At 42.7% G+C, this 23,580-nt stretch overlaps 1 protein-coding gene and 1 long non-coding RNA gene across 3 annotated transcripts in view; one reads left to right on the top strand and one right to left on the bottom strand.

Moving 5' to 3' along the window:
* The window catches only part of Nhej1 (non-homologous end joining factor 1), a 102,631-nt gene that overhangs the window by 30,509 nt on the left and 48,542 nt on the right, over positions 1-23,580 (bottom strand). The window lies entirely within an intron of this gene.
* LOC138829646 (uncharacterized) lies at positions 2,558-22,949 on the top strand. The gene is made up of 3 exons (XR_011372689.1): positions 2,558-2,589; positions 5,635-5,721; positions 22,932-22,949. It is a non-coding gene; the product is annotated as an uncharacterized lncRNA (long non-coding RNA).

Raw genomic sequence — 23,580 nt, 5'->3', positions numbered from 1 at the left:
TGCAATTTAAAATGGGGTGGGCAGGCTTTGATGAGATGAGGTCTGAACAAAGATTAAAAGGAGGTGGAGGATCCAGCCCATGGATATATGGGGGACAAAGGTTGGAGGCAGAGTGTCTAGCTAGCACAAGGTAGTAGTGTGCCCAGTGCCTTAAAAAAATAATTACATGGCCAATGTAGCTAGAGTGAAATGAAGGAAAGAAAGATTGTAGGGAAGAGGTCAGAGAGGTTATGGGAGGAAGGGGGAAGGGTCTAGTCGGCAAAAAGCCTTGAGCAAAAATGGAAGTAAAAGGAATCTACTGCAGGGTTGAAGCAAAGAAATGGCATTGGCCAATTTAGAACGCTAAAGAATCACTTTAGCTTCCATGCTGAACAAAATCGACAGGAAAGATAGGGTTGAAGCCCAGGAACCAGTGAGGAAGCCATGGCAGCTATCTAAACTGGAAATGACGATGGTTCAGATCAAAGTGGTAGAAGTGGAGGCAGATTCTATAGTTATTGTGAAAGAAGAACCAACAGGAACAGGATCTCCTGAATGAATATGAGCTTTACGAGGAACACAAGTCAAACATGACTTTAAGATGTGTGTGTGTGTGTGTATACGCGTGCACATGCACACGCACGCGCCACATGCTGATACTGGAACTTGAACTTAGCTCCTGGGCACTGTCCCTGAGCTTTTCTTGCTCAGGTCTGGCGCTCTACCACTTGAAGCACAGCTCTACTTCTGACTTTCTTTGTTTGTTTGTTTGTTTTGGTGCTGGTCCTGGGCTTGAACTCAGGGTCTGGGGCTAGTTTCTCAAGGCTAGTGATCTATCACTTGAGCCACAGAACCACTTCTGGCTTTTTTGGTAGTTTAATGGAAATAAATATCTCACAGAATTTCCTGCACTGTGATCCTCCTGAGCAGCCAAGATTACAACCATGAGCCATCAGCACCCAGATACTTCTGGCTTTTTGGTGGCTAACTGTGGATAAGAGTTTTATGGATTTTCCTGGCTAGGCTGGCTGCAAACTAAGATCCTCCAATCTCAGCCCCCTGAGTAGCTAGAATTATAGGTGTGAGCCACTGTGCTTGACTCCAAGATTTAAGTGAGAGAATTAACTTGCCATTTTTGGAGGTGAGAGGTGAAGGTAGGTTTAGGTAAGGATCAGAAGCTCAGGTTGAATATGTTGAGCTTCAAGTGGTAATAATGAACAAGCAATTGTGTATACAAGTCTATGTTTGGAGAATAAGAATGGGGCTGTCAATAAAGGTATAGAGATGGTGTTTGAAACAATGAGACTGGATAACTAGCAGTGTTAAGGATGCATTTGAGAGGCACAGTCATGAATTTTAATTAAAAATAGAGTCAGCATGTTGTTTTTAAATCTGAGTGCACTTGGCTGTATATGTAAGTATGGAGGAGATAAGAAAGCAGAGCTTAACTATACATGAGAGATGGACAATAGAATCAAGAGTGTAAGCAAGGGGCATTGACCACAGAAGCTGGGTAATGCAGAGAGGCAGGATATCATATGGATCAGAATAATATGAAAAGGAAGGTAAAAATCCATGAATTGGACACTCTGTGGGACTGAAGGAATGCTGAGTCAAGGTAGAGGCAGAGTACAGACACAGGAGGAGGAAGTGGTCAGACACAGAATAGATACAGCTGAGGTCTCAGATTATGGAAATTTTGATCACTGATGACATGATAAGTCTAGCATAGCCTGGAGCAGAGTCTACTGCTCAACAGAGGCACTGCTGTTTGGACTTAGACTTTCCCTCACTAGGGAGGTTTTCTTATGGACTCTAAGACGGGAGCAGTGTCCCTGGACTCTACTCATCACACTAGTGCCAGGAGTACCTGTCAAGTAGAGATAATCAAGAATGCTTCCAGATGCTGGGTGCCAGTGGCTGTAATACTAGCTACTCTGGAGACTGAGATCTGAGGATCATGGCTCAAAGCCAGCCCAAGCAAGGAAAGTCTGTGAGACTTTTATCTCCAATAAAACCACCAGAAAACTGGAAGTGGTGCTGTGGCTCAAGTGGTAGAGCACTAGCCTTGAGCTGAAGAGCTGAGGGACAGTACTCAGGACCAGAGTTCAAGCCCCACAATCGATTTAAAAAAAAAAAAAAGAATGCTTCCAGATATGGCCAAATGTTGCCAAAATGAATATCTCCCATGCTAGAGAAGCTCTGTTCTAGAGCATGTCCAAGGAAGTCAGTGAATGAAGCAGAGCAAGAGTCAAAATAATTAGATAAGCACCAGAAAAAGTGGCAGTGAGTCAGGAGCTAAAGTCCTCATGAAATAAGTGAGATGACTCAGTGCAGTACAGTGGCTATCAAGAGGACTGCACGATATAATCTTACGACATGAGAGTCAAACCAGGGGCACTGGAGGGAGTAGGGAAGAAAAATGGCCAGAAAGCAGCAATTGGAAACAAGGAAGACATGTTGCCCATCTTCATACTCTTGTGGTAAGAAACCTAGGAGAGAGCCACAGTCTGAGAAGACAAAAGAGAAGAGAAAGAAACATTGTCAGGACAAAGCTAGGTTTCTGACCAGGAAGGAGGAAGAAAGTGATGCTCAGAGAAGAGACTGAAGGTAAAAGAGTCTATAACAGTCTATTAATTCCAGAAGGCAGAGTAGGAGGCCTCAGGAATTGCGGATGCAGGAAAAAAGAAGAGAATGGGAAATACAAAATGTAGTTCTTGGGCTGGGAAGGTGGCTCAGTGGTAGAGTGCTTGCCTTGCATGCTTGAGGCCCTGGGTTCGATTCCTCAGCACCGCATAAGCAAAAAAAGAAAAAAAAAAGCCAGAAGTGGCGCAGTGACTCAAGTGGTAGAGCGCTAGCCTTGAGCTGAAGAGCTGAGGGACAGCGCCCAGGCCCAGAGTTCAGGCCCCACGACCGGACCCCTCCCCCCCAAAAAAAAAGATGTAGTTCTTAAACTGGAAGGTGGCATCCAGTAGGCTGTTCTTTGAGAAGAGTGGTACCACTGGTGGCGTTGGGGGGCGGGGGGAGGAGGCGGAGGGAACAGGACACAGATCTTTTTTTGTTTTTGCTGGTCCTGGCACTTGAACTCTGGACCTAGGCACTTCCCTAAGCTTCTTTTGCTCAAGGAAAGTACTCTATCACTTGAGCCACAATGCCACTTCTGGCTTTTTTGAGTAGTTTATTGGAGATAATAGTCTCAAGGAGTTTCCTGCCCAGTCTGGCTTCAAACAGAGATCCTCAGATCTCAGCCTTCTGAGTAGCTAGGATTACAGACGTGAGCCACCAGCGCTGAACTGGAGACATCTTTAAAGGAAGAAAAGGAAGCCCTTTGCCATTTTAGCAAGAAGGTGGACATTCAGAATCTGCTAGATACGTGCCACATGCTACCACTATTTTCACTACCAGCCCTGGGCTAGAACGAGTCTGGAAAAGTGGACAATCTAATCTTCACCTTCTTAATATTAGCAAATCAACAGAGACATAAATCTACCTGGAGGTGGGGACAGAAATCTTCAGGAAAGGTGCAGCTTGTGTGAGAATAGTGCAAATAGGCCTAAAGCTCATGTAGAATTCTTGGGGACAGTTAGGAAAGTGCTTTTCCCATGAGACAATCAGAAATTAGGCTGCTCTAAGAGAGGCAGAGTGACCCTAATTAAGAGCAAAGCATGGCCAAGAATTGGAGAATCTGACCTAGTACCTATGTTCTCCAAGAGAACTGAATGGAGAGAGACTGAGAATCCCACCAGATCTGAGAAAGGTGAGGAAAGGAACTTATACTACTGAACCCAATATGTTAAGAAATGGCAAAGAGCTCTATCAAGACAAGCAATAAGTTGGGCACTAGTGGCTCATGCCTGTAATCCTACTTACTTAGAAGACTGAGATCTAAGGATCACAGTTTGAAGTCAGCCCAGGCAGGAAAATCCATGAGACTCTTATCTCCAATAAACCACCATGAGACTCTTATTTGCAACGAATCACCAAAAAGCCAGAAATGGAGCTGTGGTTCAAATGGTAGAGTTTTCGCAAAAAAAGCTCAGAGACAGTGTTCTAGCCCTGAGTTCACACCTCAGGGCCAGCACACACACACACAAAAGATAAGCAGTTAGTTAATGTTGGGTAAAACCAGTCATTTATATATTTTTTCTTTCTAGGCATTTTAGAAAATTATAAAAAAATAATGATTCAAATAAAAGCACCATAGTATATAAATAAAATCCCTCTTCTTTTACCTCCTACCCAGTCCTCAGAGGAAACGCCTATGAACAATTTCATATGCATCCTCCATTTTTTCTATCACACACACACACACACACACACACACACACACACACACACACACACACACAGAGTTTTCCTCCTGAATGGAATCATATCACATTTATTCCTATGTATCTTGTTTTTCTGCTTAATGGTGTTATCACAGACATTTTTTCATGGTGTGTACAGGTCTATGCCATTCTTCTTAATGACTTCATTTTACCATATGAATCTATCATCATTTATTCATAAAATTCCATAACTGGACATTTCTTTTCCTGCTTTATTAAAAACAATGCTTCTTTGAATATGATCAAGAATGTGTTTTTGTACATTAATAATTCTATAGGTCAACACCCATACCTGCTGGACTAAAGGATATATCTGACACTGCTGAAAACATGTCCTCTAAATCATGTACCAACTTACCCATACTAAACTGTACAGACTATCCCAACTCTGTAGTGAAAGCTCTAACCATCTTAACGATTTCTGACAGAGAAAGTCTCATTCTTTTTTTAATGTGTATGTTGCTTGCTTTAATGAGTTCAGAATATGTCAATTTAGGAATAATGGTTTCAAGTTCATTTATGCATAAACTTTGAATCAAGAGGATACAAATTTCATTAACTGGACTGATTGTCAAGTAGAGTAGACCCTGAAAAAAAATAACTATTAGTTGTGAATCCAAAGTACTAAGTACATTATCTTGGTGACCTCCCACAACTCTACAGAGAAAATTATCTCCATTTTACACAAAAGGAAACAGGAGCCAGATAGGTAAAGTAACTTTGTTAAAGTCTCACTGGTAGTAACTGAGTACAACCACGTTTTGAACCCAGATCACCTGACTCTTGAACTCCCATTTAGATAAATTAGGTATCTGTTCAACCCAAAATGGAATAGCTAGTGAGACAGTCAAAATTTAAGTCTGGGGGAGTCTATGAACAGAGCACACACATGTAAAGAGTTTAACAGAATATAAATGATAATGTTGAGAAGAATTTATTATTAGCAAACAGTTTTGTTTTGGGTTCTGGATTTGGTATTTTGGGTTGTGTATTGCTTTGATATAAAATATATAGGAATTGCTTTGGGTGAATATGGACATGGCCACTACATTGTGTCACTCATTCTAGCAGCAGCTTATTTGTACGAACAGAAACCCCTGGAGTTGTGTAGTACACAACCTGCAGGGCCAGATCCAGGCTGACTGAAAAAAAAAAAAAAAAAAAAAGATTTCTGCCTACAGGAGTCCAAAAGAACTAAGAGACACAGAGTGTCCCCTAGAGGTTACAAATGCTATCAACAACTTCAGAGATGAAGCTAGAGATGTCCAGAAATTGGGTAGCTGCTGAGGTAGGATGAGCATTTATTGCTCTTTTTTCTACCCAGGGTGTGCCTTTACATGAGAGTGCAAGATCCACCAGGGGTGTTCTGTGGAGAAGGGGTGGTCCCCTAGGTAACAAGGGGAAACAGAGGGTAAGTATCATCCTCACTTCAGGACTTAAGGATAAGAGGCCTACAGCGTAAATGAAAAACAAGAGAATAGGGACAGGATTCTTACTATTGAGAGCAGATTGTAGAAAAGGGGACTATACAGAAATAGACTCAAGACTAGATAATCAGCCCTGGAAACTTCTCAGTAATCTTCCAAAAGCCACCCTCCCCCCAAAAAAGCACTAGAAAATTAGGAAAACCTTGAAAATGTTCTCAAGGGAGAAAATGATGCTAAAAGAAACCCAGATGTGGTGAATATAAAATGAATGGAATTTTGGATTCATTCCTACTGTCAGCCTCTCTTAGAATTGAGGCAAAGGCAATTGCAGACTTGGGAAGAAAGGCTTAACTTGACCAAATTAAAATGGCCTAAAGCCATGAAGAGACCATGGGTAAAACAGAAACACACATCATCTAGGGCAGAAGATAGGCCTGAGAATTCGTATAGTAATTGAAGGAAATGAGAGACGATTCAGCCACAGTTAACACGATCATAGCTGAGTACTGATCACTGCTTGATTGAGAAAGGGATATTGTGACTAATCACATTTTCTACTTTAATATTTACCATTTGTTCCCTATATAGAGGCCCAATTTTAAAAGAAGTAGAAAGTATACTATAAAGTAAAAATAACACTAAAATATAAGCCTTGTTAAAATCTTCCAAAAACATAGGAGTGCTTATTATTAGCCAAAGCATCAATTGTCACTATTATCTGAGGGTTGTGCAAATAAAGTCTTAGTTACTAACTTGTCAAAGATCTGACTAAGAAGAAATATTTAATCAGGCATGATGGTGCATACCTATAATCCCAGCACTTGTGAGGATAAAACAGAAGGATGGTGGGCTCGGTTAGTATGGGCTACACACTAAAACTCTGCCTCAAAAAAAGAAGTAGGAGGAGGGAGGAAAAGAAGAAAAGAGAAGAAATTTCTAGAAGTATGTGCATAGCACACGGTAAGAGATGACAATATCCTGGTAGGAAACAGACATTTACTTAAAGGATTTAGTTTCGTGAGAAGTATGGTAAATATAACAGCATTTGATAGGATTGCATGCTATATGAGAGTAAGTACTTAATTTCTGTCACTGCTAGATTACAGCCTTTAAGACAGTGACTGACACATAGTAGGCACTCAAAAGTATTTACTGAAAGAAAGAACAGTATCTTCCCTGTTAGTAGTCTCTTTTCCCATTAAAAATATTTCTTGAAGTAAAGGATACATGCTGTTTATTCTAATATACCTTTCCCCATTCCTTAATTAGGGAAATTCTCATACTTCAGAATCTAGCCTATGAATTTTTTTTGGGGGGGGTCCATTTGTGGAGCCTGAACTCTGTCCCTCAGCTCTTCAGCTCAAGGCTAGCACTCTACCACTTGAGCCACAGCGCCACTTCTGGCTTTTTTTTTTTCTGCTTATGTGATGCTGAGGAATCGAACCCAGGGCCTCATGAATGCAAGGCAAACGCTCTACCACTGAGCCACCTTCCCAGCCCTAGCCTATGAATTTCTTCTCTTCCTCCAATTAGTCTCTCATCCTTCTGGCTGCCTACAATCCTGCCCCCTTCAAAAAGCCAGAATGAGCTGGGTGTCAGTGGCTCATGCCTGTAATCTTACTCAGGAAGCTGAGATCTGTGGATCAATGTTCCAAGCAAGCCTGGGCAAACAAGTTCAAGAGACTCTTATCACAAATTAATCAGCAAAAAGCCCAAAGTGGAGGTATAACTCAAGTGGTACAGCACCAGTCTTGAGCAAAAAAGCAAAGGAAGAATGTGAGGCCCTAAGGTCAAGTCCCAGAATCTGTCCCCAAGAAATCCAGAATTAGACCTTCCTTATTCTTTTCCTACCACATACTACTTGGACTTCCATTTCATTCTTGAAATACGAAGCTCCTTGAAGAAAAGCTCACAGTTTCAGTTATTCTTGAATCCTCATCTCCATCTCTCCCCTGCCTCCTTTTTATTTTCTAAAGGCAGGGCCTTTCTGTGTAGTCCAGGCTGGCCTTGAACTTTCAATCTTCTTGCCTCTGTCTCCGGAATGCTAGGATTATAAGTAGGCACCACCACACCTGTCATGAACCCTCATCTTCCAACATAACAGTGAATACTTAAATAGCTGTAGTTTCAATAAAACAGAATTATATCCTCAATGTATGATACTGACATGTATTAAATTTCTCAATAAATGTTTACTATATAAATGCATTGAAAGAAAGATAATACCAACATCATTAAGTAGCCTCAAATCCCAGGACTCAAAGGCAGGCATCATGTTTTGAAGATAAAGAGACTACTTCTCCTGTCTCCAGTGTAACCAGTACGGCACTAAAATTCTAGTGATAAGTTTGAGGGAGTTCTGGCAATAACTAGTATGGGGGACTGAGGAGAAGATCAAAAAGGAGTGATTAGGGACTCAAGCTAGGCAGATGGCTTAAGTGACACTTGAGACTAGACATGACAACTTTCTCCTACCACTGGGACAGTATAAACACCTAAGAGGGGAGGAATTGTTTAGCCTGGTCCAACGAGCTCAAAGCAGAAGGAAGGATGAGACGAGGGGGGAAGATCAAAGCTCTATGACAGGAGAACCAACCAAGAAAGACACTGCTTTCCTAGGACTCTGAGAAAACAATGCTATACATTTTCCCAAATATCAACGTGTTACTATTCCTCAGTGTCATGCATAAAGGATGCCTACACATGGATGGCCTATTAAAACTAGAAGAACTGAACCCTATGAATGAGGAATATGATTGAAGTAGTTCATTTACTGTTTGCATAGATGAAACAGAACAACAAAACCTGTTGAAATTGTTTTAAGAAAAGGGAAGTAAGGGCTAGGAATATGGCATAGTTGTAGCATGAATGAAGCCCTGGGTTCGATTCCTTAGTACCACATAAACAAAAAAAGCCAAAAATGACACTGTGGGTCAAGTGGTAGGGTGCTAGCCTTGAGCAAAAGAAGCTCAGAGACAGTGCCCAGGCCCTAAGTCCAAGCCCCCTAAGTCCAAGCTCCAGGACTGTCAAAGGAGAGAAAGAGTGAGACAAAGAGAGAGAGAGAGAGAGAAAAGGGAAGTAAGATAAAGAAGAGTGACAAAGAAGGTGAAGTTGATCCAAATACATTATATACAAGTGTGGAAATGTCACATGAAACCTCCCTTATACAAATAATATATGCTAATTAAAAAACTGAGCCCAAATGCAAAGAGCCTAAGCTTCAGGTAGAAATTCCTTTTCTCTCGTTATGCAATACAGCCCCCTAACCCAGTGAATACGGCATCTAAAACCACACTACACCTTCAAGAGAAGTGAGGGAAGAAAAGTAGAGAAAATAATCAGCCAAATGGTAGAAATGAGCCCCATATCCGTAAAATAGGTAGAATCTCCAGTGTGTCTACTCATTTATTGTTTCCCATTTTACTCTAATAAAGACATGTCTCAAACATTTCCCCAAAATGTACTCACTTCTTCCTATTTCCTACTCCACCAAAAGTGGAGCTCAAGTGATAGAGCATTAGCTTTGAGCAACAAAGCTCAGAGAGCTCAGAGACAGCACCCAGGCCCTGAGTTCAAGCCTCAAGACAGGCAAACAGGCACACAGGCATACAGGCACACACGTGCACACACACACCAACAAGAATATATTCTGTCAAAATTCTCTGATTGGGAAAGATGAATTAAACCAAAACTAAGGAGCTTAATTAATATGCTCAATGACAAATAAAAAAAGTGGAAGAAGTAGGATTCATATAAAGTATTCTGGCTTCAAATCCATGGACACAAATGCAAAGAAGCAAGAAACGACCATGTCTGTAGGGAAGAAGGTAAGCAGATGGGCTTGGCTGAGACAGAGGGGCTGATTCATAGAGTAATGAGAAATAAGAAGCCCAGTCTACTCCCAAATAATCTCAGTGACTCCCGATCTTCAGCAACACCCACCATACCCTCAAATTAGCCACAGGCGCCCTGTAAAGTTCTGCATTCTCCACCCCCTATGCCTTGCTGTGGGACCTAGTCTCCTTCCAAAGGCTCCCATCCTCACTCCCAGATGCTTTCAGTGGTCCAAAGGGCCCTAGATACATCGAGGTATACATATGGCAAACCTAACAGAAGTCACTCCACATAAGAAATTCTGGTTCTGCTCACAACCCCACCCTCTTCCTTTGCCCCCACCAACACGAAGGAAACCAGATGTACAAATGGTTAACAGAGAGAAAAAAATCCCACCCAGACCACTTGAAACGCGGCTAGTCTGGCTGGGCTTTCAGTCGCTCAGAGACTGCTCCATGACTGCTATTTATAGCCTCTGGGTGCCCAGCCCAGCTTCCAGGTCACTAATTGTGGCCCAGCCCTGAGCCAACCCCTATACCTCCTCCCCCGCTCTGTAACACAGGGAACACGAAGCAAATCCAGTTTTGTCCAGCCAGGAAGAACAACCAGGAGTGAGATCTGAATCTAATACCTGGTGTGACTATATTCCTCATTGAAGGTAACAACTGTCTAGAAGGTGTTCCTTGTACCGAATACCTTGGAGGGCTAAGCTGTCCCCTTTTTCTTTTCTTTTCTTTTCTTTTTTTTTGGGTCCAGATGTGGGGCCTGAACTCTGGGCCTGGACGCTGCCCTCAGCTCTTCAGCTCAAGGCTAGTGCTCTACCACTTGAGCACAGCGCCACTTCCAGCTTTTTTCTTTTTGCTTATGTGGTGTTGAAGAATCGAACCCAGGGCCTCAAGCATGCAAGGCTAGCGCTCTACCACTGAGCTACCTTCCCAGCCCCAACTGTCCCCTTTTTCTATATCAGACTCCTTTCCAGAATTCTTTAGGTTCATCCAAATTTATTTTTTTTTATTTTTATTTTTTTTTTGGGGTCCAGTTGTGGGGCCTGAACTCTGGGCCTGGACGCTGCCCTCAGCTCTTCAGCTCAAGGCTAGTGCTCTACCACTTGAGCCACAGCGCCACTTCCGGCTTTTTTTTCTGCTTATGTGGTGCTGAGGAATCAAACCCAGGGCCTCATGCATGCAAGGCAAGCGCTCTACCACTGAGCCACCTTCCCAGCCCCTCATCCAAATTTAAATCCTAAATTCCAACACTAGAAAAGGGAGATGGGGGTTTTGGCCAACAAGGATACCAGTCAGCAGTCTAGGTACAAGTTTATCCCTTCAAGTGTTAGCATGGATTGTTTTGTTTGTTTTCTGGTGATGGGGGCTTGAATTCTGGACCTCTGCACTGTTCCTCCACTCTTCAGCTCAAGGCTAGTGCTCCACCCCTTGAGCTACAGCACCACTTCTGGTTTTCTGGTGGTTTATTTGAGATGAGTCTCACTAATTTTCCTGCCCAGGGTGGCTTTGAACCACGATCCTCAGATCTCAGCTTCTTGAGTAGCTAGGATTATAGGTGTGAGCCACCAGCACCCAGCACATCAATTGATTTATATATTTGTTCTCTTCTTGAATCTATTAGCTAGATTATTATCAGTTTTTTGTATTACTATTCCAGTTATTTACAACAAGAAAGACCCAGAAAGGAGGCATGCTCAGAATTAAATGTCTCAAAATTCCTTTCTAGTACCTACAGAATAAATTAAAAGCCCTCAACATTCTTAGTTTCAGATCATGACCCTGAATAAGGGTTTTGTGAGACTGCTGTGAATAACCCTCCTGATTCTAAGATGTTATTATTTGACTATTCTGCTCTAATACTATTTCCCCCCTAGAGATTGCTAAAGTGGGCTTTTTAAAATTTATTTATTTATTTTTAGCATATGAAGCTATATAAAGTTATCCTGACAGAAGGCCAGTTGGGCCTTTGTCTGGGTTTTTTTGTTTGTTTGTTTTCCAAATAAGTTTCAAGAATAAAAGGGGGGGTTGTGGAGGGAAGAGTTGGGGAGGGGATGGTAGGGGAAAAACAAAGGAAGAGGTAACAAATGCTCAATAGGAATGTACTCATTACCTTACTCATGTAACTGTAACCCCTCTGCATAGTATTTTTACAATAAAAAATACATACAGGAAAAAAAGAATAAAAGGCAAAAAGCCTTGGAACAAAGACTAACTGAGACTATCTCTGTTAGTTCTGGACCCATGATGCACTAGAGAAATGACCAAAGTGCACATTCTCCACTGTGAATTATGTATCTGAACTCTTGATCCCATCCTGATTGAACTTAACCATTGTAAAGGAAGCTCACATTCATAACAAAGGATTGGGGCCAGAAGTCAAGGAAGAGCAAGAGTCTTAGAATAGGAGTCAGATATCCTTTTCCTTTCCCAGTGCCTCAGCACCCAAATTATGGTCACCATTCTTCCCAGACAGTGCAACAAGCTACCAACCCTCTATACCCTTGACCGATGCTGCCTAAGGCTACACATCCCAACATCAATCATCTGCTCATTTGGGGGTTCCTATGGGCCATTGGATAGTATGTCAGGATTCTGGTTATTGGCGCCAGAGCCAGAATGTTGCTGTGCTATCTCATCATCACCCACAAATACCCATTCCCAGCCCCAAATGGTACCAAATCTTTCCTCCCAAGACCACAAGGGGAAAAAGTTTCCAAATTAAAAAACTAAAACTGGCAACAAAGGTGCCCCATGGAAGTAACCTTTAAAACTGGCCATTAAAGTTTATAAGTCAGACGGGCACCAATGTGAACGATCAAGAAGAGAAAAACAGCCCCCTCCCTTAGGGACCAGGAGCCACAACCTTCCCCCTAAAGCCACAGAGCTGATGTCACAAGAAGCACTTGCAGTCAAGGGCTCTCTGTGTCCTAACTACAACCATTCACAATGTAGGCAGCCTGTGTCTGGCTGAGAAGAAACAAAAAGGGAGGGAAAGGAGGTATGGGCTGGGGATATATATGAGAGGGGAAAAGGAGGGAAGGAGAGAATAAAATAAACCCCTCTTGGTATGAGGGCTGCCTATAATGCACAAATCAGGAAGGGACAGGCCCTCTCAGACTCTGTCGGACAGTGGTTCTCAATTTTTTCCCCCTACTCAACACAGAGAAGGCATGCCACACATTTCTATCAGTAACTGTGGTTCGCTGTGCGATGACATGTGGCTCTTAGGCCACATACCAGAATTCTGGTGGGGACTAAAGGTATAAGTAGTTTAGGAAGACCTCCAAATCATTCTGACCAGCTCCCTTGTGTGGTATATACCCCTTAAGAGTTGGGAAACCTATTTTCCTTCCATCCCTTTTTCTCCCTCCCTTCTTTCCTCCCTTCCTTTGCTTCAGTACTAGCCATTATTCTAACGACATCAGGGAACATCAATGAACAGACAGACTAAAATCCCCACCCTCACTGAGAATCTAGGGGAAGAAAAAAAAACATTTTGAAAGAGCAAGAATATGGATCATGATAAATGTGGAGGCACAATATAGAGCAGAGAAGGAGATACAAAGTGTGAGTGGGAGCCAGGCATCCCAACATTCAGAAAGCTGGGCAGAAAGACCTTGAGTTCAAGGTCAGCCCAATCTCCACAGCAAGATTCTATTTCAAAAGAAAAATAAAAGCGCTGATGGGTTGGGGATGGATGTGCAGCTGAAATTTTGGACAAGGCAAAGGGTGACCAGAATGTCCTCAATTAGAAAGTAGCATTTGCCAGGTGCTGATGGCTCATGCCTGTAGTCCTAGCTATTCAGGAGGCTGAGATCTGAAGATCAAGATTTAAAGTCAGCCCAGGCCAGAAAATCTGAGACTCTCATTTCCAAATAATGCCCCAAAGCCAGGAAGTAGAGCTATGGTTTAAGTGGTAGAACAATAGCCTTGACTGATAAGCTAAGGGACAGTACCTAGGCACTGAGTTCAAGCGCGAGCGTGCGCGTGAGTGTGTGCGTGCACGCGCGCACACACGTAGCATTTGTCAGTACTTGGGAGGCTGAGACAGGAGGACTGCAAATTCATGGCCAGCCTATGCTACTTACTTAGACACTCTCTCCAAAAACCAAACATAAAAAATAAACTTAAAGAAATGTAGAATTTGAGAAAGAACTGGTGGAAGAGAGAGAATGAGCCATGTAGGTATCTAGGGTAAAAGCATTCTTGGTAGAGGGAACAGCAAGCACAAAGGCCCAAAAGTGGGGCTAGACATACTAGTGTAAAGAGGTAGCCACTGTGCTAGAGCCCATATGCTATTGGTCATTGCAACGCGCCTCATCCAGCTCAGATCCTACGACGCTGAGCAGGCTGGGATGACTGCCTATTGTACTAAAATCAGCCAGGCCAACGACATGCTCACAAGCATGTGAAAGGGCAAAATAAACTTAGTATTAAATTATTTCCCCTAATTTAAATTGTTTAAAGTTCCTTTAAATAACGTTTTACCCAATCCACAAACTCTCATAAGGAACAAGTCATATCCTTTCAGTAGGGACCAGCAAGGAGAAGAAATCATTTTATTTTATTTTATTTTATTTATTTTTTGGGTCCGGTCGTGGGGCCTGAACTCTGGGCCTGGACACTGTCCCTCAGTTCTTCAGCTCAAGGCTAGCACTCTACCATTTGAGCCACAGAGCCACTTCCGGCTTTTTTCTTTTTGCTTATGTGGTGCTGAGGAATCGAACCCAGGGCCTCATGCATGCAAGCAAGAAAGCACTCTACCACTGAGCCACCTTCCCAGCCAAGAAATCATTTTAAAACATGATTTTCAGCTGGGGTCTGGGGACTCATAACTGCAATCCTAGCTACTCAGGAGGCTGAGATCTGAGGATCGAGGTACAAAGCCACCCCAGGCAGGAAAGTCCGTGAGACTCTTTTTTTTTGGGGGGGGGGGGGGTCCAGTCCTGGGCCTAAACTCTGGGCCTGGGCGCTGTCCCTCAGCTCTTCAGCTCAAGGCTAGCGCTCTACCACTTAAGCCACAGCGCCACTTCCGGCTTTTTTCTTTTTGCTTATGTGGTGCTTAGGAATCGAACCCAGGGCCTCAAGCATGCAAGGCAAGCACTCTACCACTGAGCTACCTTCCCAGCCCACGTCCGTGAGACTCTTATCTCAAATAACCATCAGAAAACTGGAAGCGGTGTTGTGGCTCAAGTAGTAGAGCACTAGCCTTGAGCTGAGGGGACAGCACCCAGGCCAAGAGTTCAAGCTCTATGTCCAACCAAAAAAAAAAAAAAAAAGATTTTCAGCTAGATGTAGATAGGAATTTGCTTCTTTTACCCAGCCCAATGATCTATTCATAAAATTATTGAATATCAAAATCTTGATAACAGGCCAGGTTCCATGAACTCACACCTGTAATGTTAGCTACTTAGGAGACTGAGATTTTAAGGATCAAGCTTCGAAGCTAACACAAGAAGAGCCTTTAAAATTCTATCACCAAAGTAATCAACAAAAAAACAAGGCTTAAGGCATGGCTCAAGTAGTAGAGCACCAGCCAAGCAAGCAAGCAAACCAAGTAAGTGCAAGGCCCTGAGTTCAAACCCTAGCACCAACAGACAAAAGAAAAAAAGGTTTTTACCTGTCAAAACTGAGAATCTATGTTTCTTGCGGTTAATACTCTTTAGAAAGCAAAGAGGGGGATGGTACAGCTTTCAAATGAGGGAGGAGGTTCTCAAATTCTACATTCTAAAAACTCTTTTGCAAGAAGATATGGTGATGACATTATGCTCATGGAAGACTAAACAGTGTTCTCAGTCCCCTGTCCTCTAAGAAACTCTATTCCATCCATGTTACCTAGCTTCCTTGAACCCCAAATGTCAATGGGCTGCCCAAAAGTCAATGGCCTAGAGCCTTGAAGACCAGAACTAAGTCTGTTGCATGAATGTAGACAAACACACACACACACACATACACATACACATACACATACACAGACACACACTGTCAGTGGGGAGGAAGGGGAAAGAAAGCACACACAACACAACACACCAGGGCAGCTGCAGAAAACAACTGCTTGTTAAGTTAAAATTAAACTCTGCACAAATATTGACCTTTGGAGGGGACAGAAACCGGTCCCATATTTACCAGCTTTATAAATGGGACTGACCACAGCTGCCCCACGCTCTTGGCTAGCATGATGGCAGGATGGGGTGAGGCCATCTTTCAGGGTGGGAGATGAATGAGAGGGCAGGAGACATTTAAAACATAAAAAATGTACTTACTACTGGTAGGTCAAAGTTCTCAAAAGCCTTACTAGTGGAATTTCTAGGAAAGCAAATGAGGCAGCCTCTAAAAGTGAAGGATCAGAGAAATTGGAATGGAGAAAAGAAGTATCCAAAAGAAAAAAAAAGTTCTAAGAAGAATGAAAAGCAAAAGAGATTGAAATGGGATGGTGAGAACACTGGGGAACTTATCCTTTTGAACCTTGGCCCTTGGTCAAACCAAGAGTCATAAGGCAGAAGACCAGGTGACCAATTTAGACAACCTAATGGAACAATCTGAACTGCCCTGGTTTGAGTCTTGGCTGGGCAGCTTACTTGCTTCATAACCTAGGGAAACTCTAGCTCCCCTACCTAGAAAATAGCACTATTAATACATATATACGGCCCTAATTCATCAAGACCAGAATCAAATGAAGACAACAGGAGTGAGAGCACTTTGCCGACCGCAGAGACCACATGCATATAAACCATCATATGAGTTCTGTCTCTTTAAGTGTGTATCGTCATACTCCAAACTGGCTCACCAACTGAAATCTCTCTTGAGGCAAAGTCAGGGACTAAAAGGGAGAGCTTGAGTGTGCCCTGAACTTGTTAAAAAGTCCTCTAAAGTTACACCTTGATCTTCCCCTTATGATAGAATAACAAGAAGGTAAATCCACTGAAGTAGTCTCTCCAAATCAAACTCAAACCAGACAGGAAGGAGAAGAGAGGACCCACCAATACTATTTCTCTGAAAGCTCAACTCTGGCAACATCAGATTTTTCAGGGAATTTTACTTCTGTTTCAAACCTCTGCTACCTTCACCCTTTCTTATGGCCTTCTTTATGCTCATGATTTTTACAACTAATAATAAAAATAGCTGGGCTCCAGTGGCTCACGTCTGTAATCCTAACTACTCAGGAGGCTGAGATCTGAGGATCATGGTTCAAGGCCAGCCCAGCCAAGGAAATCGGTGGACTCTTATCTCAAATAAACCACCAGAAAACCAGAAGCGGTGCTGTGGCTTAAATGGTAGAGCTCAGGGACAGTGCCCAGGCACAGAGTTCAAGCGCCATGACCGACAAAATAATAATAATAATAATAATAATAAAAATCTGGCTCCACCATCATGTGGCAGAGTACAACAGATGTTCTCCCAACCCTGTTGTGGTTTGGTTCTGAAATTGACTCCAAAGACTTGTGTGTTGAAGGCTTCATCTCCAGTGTGGCAATGTTCAGAGGCGGGGCTTTGGGGGAAGCAATCAGAAGATCAGGGCTCTGACCTCATCAATGGTTTGATCCACTGGTGGGTTCATAAGGAGGGCCATTAGGAGGTAATAGAAACTTAGGAGGGGAGAAACTTAGAAAGTGAGACCTACTTGAAGATAGTAGGCCCCATGAGGGCACATACTTGGGGGTTATATCTTGTCCCCCATCTGATCTCTCTGCCTCCTATCCACCACAAAATAAACAGCTTTGCTGTACGCATGTTCTCCACCATAATGTTCTATCTCACCACAGTCCGGAAAACAACAGCCAAGTCACCCTGGTCTGAGACCTCGCAAAGCATGAAATGAAATAAATCTCCTCTCCTTTAAGTTGATTTTCTCAGGTATTTTGTCCCAGACATAGCAAGCATCCTAACAGACTCACTGTGCCATGGAGATTCAGAATTCTGAAAGTATTTCAAAAATAAAAAAACGTATGTAGTGATTTTGTCAAAATGAATCACTGGTCTTAGAAGATGGCTTGGTGGTAGAGTGCCTACCTAGCAATGCATGAAGCCCTTGGTTCAATTCCTCAGTACCACATACACAGAAAAAGCCAGAAGTGGAACTGTGGCTCAAGTGGTAGAGTGCTAGCCTTGAGCAAAAGAAGCTCAGGGACAGTGCCCAGGCTCCAAGTTCAAGCCTGAGGACTGTCAAAAAAAAAAATTAAAAGAACCCAGTTTTACAGAATGCTCCTGTGCCTATATGTGGTAGGTTTCTACTATATATTGAAAAATTATGGGTTAGACCAACAGGTATTACCTATGCATATGAAAAAGGTGGTGACTAAGTTAAAGTCCTTTAACTTTGCAGGATGAACCAAACACAAGCCACTAGTATCTTTTGGCTCTGCTTCACTTGTTCAATGTTTTACCTTAATATATTACAGTTTATATTGTTGAACGTGTGTCATAAAACATAAACAATGTACAGCAGAACCTTGTCAGCAATTCAGGAAGAATTTCTAACGCTGCAGTCTCTGTGTTCACAGGGCAGAAAGATGTTTTGCATTTGCAGCACCAAATACGTGCTGAAGCACAGACTCAAAACAAATAGGAAATGGACAGAAGTCAGGAAAATGGGGAACTTACATTTCAGGTGAAGGAACAGTTTCCTTAGATCCTGATTGAAGAGCTTACGTTTAAAACATTATCATAAACAGATGATACTGTGTGAAAGGAAATATACTTATTACGTATTACCTGAGGTGTGTAAAGGTTACTCCACTGTAGTATATCACCTCTAAAACAACAATAAAATAAATTAGAAAAAATAAAATAAATATTATCATAACCTCGTGTGTGTGTGTGTGTGTGTGTGTGTGAGAGAGAGAGAGAGAGAGAGAGAGAGAGAGAGAGAGAGAGAGAGAGAGAGAGACACACACACACACATGCATGCATGTACAAGCTGTCCCTCAGCTTTTTTCACTAAAGGCTGGTGCTCTAGCACTTAAACCACAGCTCTATTTCTGGCTTTCTGCTGGTTAATTGGAGGTAAGAGTCTCTTAGATTTGTCTGCCTGGACTGGCTTTGAACTACAATCCTCAGATCTCAGCCTCTTGAGAATCTGAAATTACAAGAGTGATCCACAGGCACCTAGCTCACCATTTTTAATCTGTGACAATTTCTACAGTTTTGTCCTCTTTCATGGGCTCCAGATAACTGATAAGCTTCCAGGTTCAGCCACTCAGAGCTTCTGGGGCTTCTGCCTTAGAAGAGTCCATTCTTGTTCGGTGCCTGTGGCTGAGGCCTATAATCCTAGGTACTCAAAAGACTGATCTCTGAGTAAGGTTTGAAGCCAGCCCAGGCAGAAAAGTCCCCGAGACTCTATCTCTAATTAACTAGCAAAAATATCAGACTGGAGGTGTGGGTCAAGTGGTAGAAGGTCTACCATGAGCAAAAATGCTGAGTGTCAATTCTTGGGAAAAGTTTTTTGTCAGCAAGATGCCAGTGGCTCACACTTATAATCCTAGCTACTCAGGAGGCTGAGATCTGAGGATCGTGATTCAAAGCCAGCCCGGGCAGGAAAGTCCATGAGACTCTTATCTCCAATAAACCACTAGAAAACCAGAAGTGGCACTGTGGCTCAAGCGGTAGAGCGCTTGCGTTGAGCTGAAAAGCTGAGAGACAGTGCCCAGGCCCAGAGTTCAAGACCCACAACGGACAAAAAAAAAAAAAAAAAAAAAAAAAATTTGTCTGTTCACTAGCCTCTAGAACAGTACATAAAAGTAGGAATAAATATTTGTTAGATGAAAAAAAGAAATGCTGAGCGAGAGCACAAGTCCCTTAGTTTAAAGCCCACACCAAAAAAAAAAAAAAAAAATGAGAGAAATAAGAGTCCTTTCCTAATTTTACTCTCCTCTTCCTCATGACCCAATGAGTTCCCCTCTATAGGTCTTACTTCTCTCTTCTTTAAAGTATGGAGAAGAGCTAGTTGACTCTTCTGTACAAGCTTAAGATTTCTTGCCAAACAATTAGTATTATTATTTAAAAGGTATTCCATACTTCTAGAAAAAAGGAAATAAAAGTCACTATAACTGTCACCCATTTAATACTGCCCCCCCCCAAAAAAATTTGTCCCTCTCAGTGCCAAAGATCCCAAGAGAATCCCTGAATACAATTCAATCTACCACTTTTCAGGATTCTCTTCCCACAAATGTTCTCATCCCAAGAAAGTCAATGGCTTAGACAGGGAGATTATAGGTTAGGAGATTGGGATGGGAACTGGAACAAAAATTTCAAAAGCAAAAGTATGTTTAAGGAGAATCAGGGCTTTGAACAAGCTAGGTTAATCTCTGAAAAGAATGAAAAAGTCCACAATGTGACAAGTGATTATCACCTAGCAAATAGATGTAACATGTCCAAGAATGTGTTGCATATGAAGAGTCTCGACTCTACCTGCAGCTCTAGCCTGCTGTTCCCTTCCCACAACCCTATCCAGCAAACTGCCACGCCACATAGGATTTCTAATGCAACAGAATTTGTTTCAATGATCTCCTGTTTTCTCCCGGCCAAATTGGTAGATTGGACTCTCAGAGAAGTCCCTAGGCAGTTCATGTGCCAGTGCTGATTCCTATTTAGAATGTCTTGGTCTAATCAAGCAAAATGTCACTTCTTGGGGCTTCAAAACAAAAAGATGACAGCAATGTAAGTACTCCATAGGCCTACAAGTAATACTTATACAGGCCTCAGAAGTAGAAAATGTTAAGCCAAGATTCCCAGGATAATGCACAGATGCAGCCCCACAAGGTGGAGACGCTTATATACATGGGAACTAGATAATGCTAAGAGAGAATAAAAACATGTATGGGTGCATGCACATGAGCACACATACATACACACACAGACCCATACATATACACAGACCCATAGATCCAGAGGTCATGTCCACACACAGCACTCATCTATTTTCTGAGGCCCAGAATTGTAGAAGTTTCTGATTGCACAAGAACTGTGTCTGTAATCCAGAAACAACTAAATTTCAAGCACACTAGGAAGCACCCCCTCCATCGTGGTCTTTGAAGCCCCTAGAGAAGCAAATAAGGAAACACTGCTACTGGGTATCAGTGAGTGCTGCCGACTTACCAGCCCTAGGAAACAGAGTCTGAACAGAGTCTTATTCAGGCCAAGGGAAAACGCTGTTAAAACACACAAAACTCCTTTGACTAATGTGAGAGGGGAAAAGAGCCTCTATAATTAACAGAAACTGTCACCGGCATTGGGGGCCTCCGACGTGTTCAATGCAAACCACTTGAAAAGCCTTGGTCTTCTAGGAGAAGGCTAGGGTTTGTGAGTGGGGCTCCAACAGGCTGGGGACAGCTTTTCCAAAAGCATCCCACCATAACTTTTTTTTAAAGAGAAAAGAGAAACAGAGGTGGGGTGTGGGGAGAAAAAACCCAAACCTCAGTTTAATGTTTTTCCATCACTGGAACTAAAAGGCAAAAAAAAAAAAAAGAAAGAGAAAGAAAGAGAGAGAAAGAAAGGAAGAAAGAAATAAAGGAAGGAAGGAAGGAAGGAAAGAAGGAAGGAAGGAAGGAAGGGGAAAGGAAAAGAAAAGAAAAGAAAAAAATGCAACCAGTTTTCAATTATGGCCTAATCAGAAAGAGAAGTGGTAGTGATATGACAGTTCTGGGGGGTGAGAAGGAGAAGAAGTGTAGTCAATGACTTTTGCTGGGGATGAGCCCTCTACTTGAAAGTTAGGATGATTGGAGGGATAATTTATGGTGAGAGATGGTAGCAGAGAAGGAAGGAGAAGAAGCCTGGGGCTGGCTGATTATTCAAGTCAAGGACCAAAGCAGATAGTCAAAAAACATTATTGACCAGCCTCCATTTGCAAAGCATTACACAGAGGGCTGCGAGACAAGTCAAAGAGCACAACAGGTCTTGATCTGACATGGAGAGGCTTAGAAATGCTGGCTCATTACTTAGCACTCAACCACTAGTACATATGCACAAGTCAGAGGGAATTTAACCTCAACTTCTTTTTATACAAAGTCCTCTCTGACAACTCCTGTGGCCTCTTGGCATTTTTCTCAGCTTCCTACTCATTTCCATACATGAATCACAGAGATCTCAGGAGAAAAGATGTTGACATCAAATACAATTCTTGAATGAAGAGTTCTGAGTTTGCCTCAATCCTTAAGAGAAGCCAAGTTAAGCCTAGATCCTCAAGCAGTCTGAGACACTCTATCAAGATGAATCTCAGAATGGCTAGAAGGTCATTTTCTATTTTCTTTATGATCCCAAAGGATTTGAGTCAATTTTCCATATAAAGGCCATAATACATAAGAATAAGCAGAAAGGAACTAGGAGTGGACAGTCTTTTATACAGCTATAGGAAGGAAGGAATCAGCTGGTTCCACTCCACATTTGCAATAAACCAAGCAGTTTGATTGGTAGACACACAGGAATACTTTTTTCCCCCCTTGCTCTGGGGTACACTCTCCCTTGTTGATTTAGTTCAGGCAACTTGGAGGAGGGACAGGAAGGGCTAGGGCAAACATGTCACAGCCTGCAGTGAATGAGGCCAACAGAAAGAAGAGGCAAAGAACAGAGCTGAGGGGAGAGGAAAAGAGGAGAGGCCTCTCTTCCCATCCCACAAGCTGGGCTTCATCCAACACAAAGTTAATTCCTAACCTCGGCTTCACCACCCTGCCCACTGCTTACATGATTTATCCCCCTATCTGCCTGCATCGCCTTTATAAGCCTCCCAGCCCTGCACACCATTATAAAAGCTGTCTGTGCTGCTGGCTCGACCTGGCCTGGCCCAGGCTCCTGCCATGGTAACCCTTCCCCACCCCTTCATTTTACAAGTCTTCCACCATCATGGAAATCTGAAATCCCACGAAAGAACAGTAAACATCATAGGGGAAAGAAAAATCCCTAGCCAGCCCACTCTGGACAGCAAAGTCACAAATGGACTGATGTCTCTAAGCCAGGGTTGAAGGCCTTTAGCAGCAGCAATGAGCTGCCTTCTTTCCTTGGCTCAGCTGGACAGTAACAAAGAGATGCCCACAAAGTTGTGCCAGTCTTTCATGGGGCATAGCCAAGCATCCCAGGGCCCTGGGAATTCCTAGATTCAAAGAATCAGCCAGAATGTCAGAGGAGCTCACAAGTAAACACAGGTGTCAAGTTTAGAAAACCATGTGGCAATGTGAAATGTTAAATAACGGAAAGAGACTAAACATTATTCAGACCACAAACTACTACCAGTCAGCTTTACCACTTGCTTATAGGCTCCATAGGGAGGCAGCATGGTGTAGTGGAAAGAGCTGGTCTAACACTGGCTTCATCATTTATTTATTAAGCTATGTTACTTTAGAGAACTTATGTTTTCTCAATTTCAGCTTTACTCTCCGTATTATGGGAAGATACTAATCCAATAAAAAACAGAGTGCTGAAGAATACAGCAAGATTTACCATCAGAGTACTTGGTACTCAACAGGTACATAAAATGCTAGCTATTGAGATGATCTGGAATGTTGAACTGAAAATGGGGGGGGTAGGGAAGGCACCTTCTTTGTGCAACTTTAGATACTTAACACACACACACACACACACACACACACACACACAGAGGTAAACAACACATATTTACCCTTTATTCTATGCAAACTTTTCCTTGCTAAGTCTATCTCTTAACATGGTCAGAGGAATTCCCTTGGGAAGTATTTCCTACTGTCTTGATCAATAACCTGGTCCCTTCCTCACTTTACTCCTGCCCAGTGTGTGCTGAGGATCAAACTCACAGGGACTTGCACTTGCCCTTGCCTAGTGTTCTTTTTTTTTTTTGTCTATTGTGGGGCCTGAACTCTGGGCCTGGGCGCTGTCCCTCATCTCTTCAGCTCAAGGCTAGCACTCTACCACTTGAGCTATAACACCATGTCCAGCTTTTTCTGCTCATGTGGTGCTGTGGAATCGAACCCAGGGCTCATGCATGCAAGGCAAGCTCTCTACCACTGAGTCACCTTCCCAGCCCATTGCCTAGTGCTCTGG

The sequence above is a fragment of the Dipodomys merriami genome, unplaced genomic scaffold (genome assembly GCF_024711535.1).
Source record: "Dipodomys merriami isolate MVZ:Mamm:240054 unplaced genomic scaffold, mDipMer1.0.p SCAF_1, whole genome shotgun sequence".
Classification (NCBI taxonomy): Eukaryota; Metazoa; Chordata; class Mammalia; order Rodentia; family Heteromyidae; genus Dipodomys; species Dipodomys merriami.
This window is presented reverse-complemented; position numbering and strand designations above follow the sequence as displayed.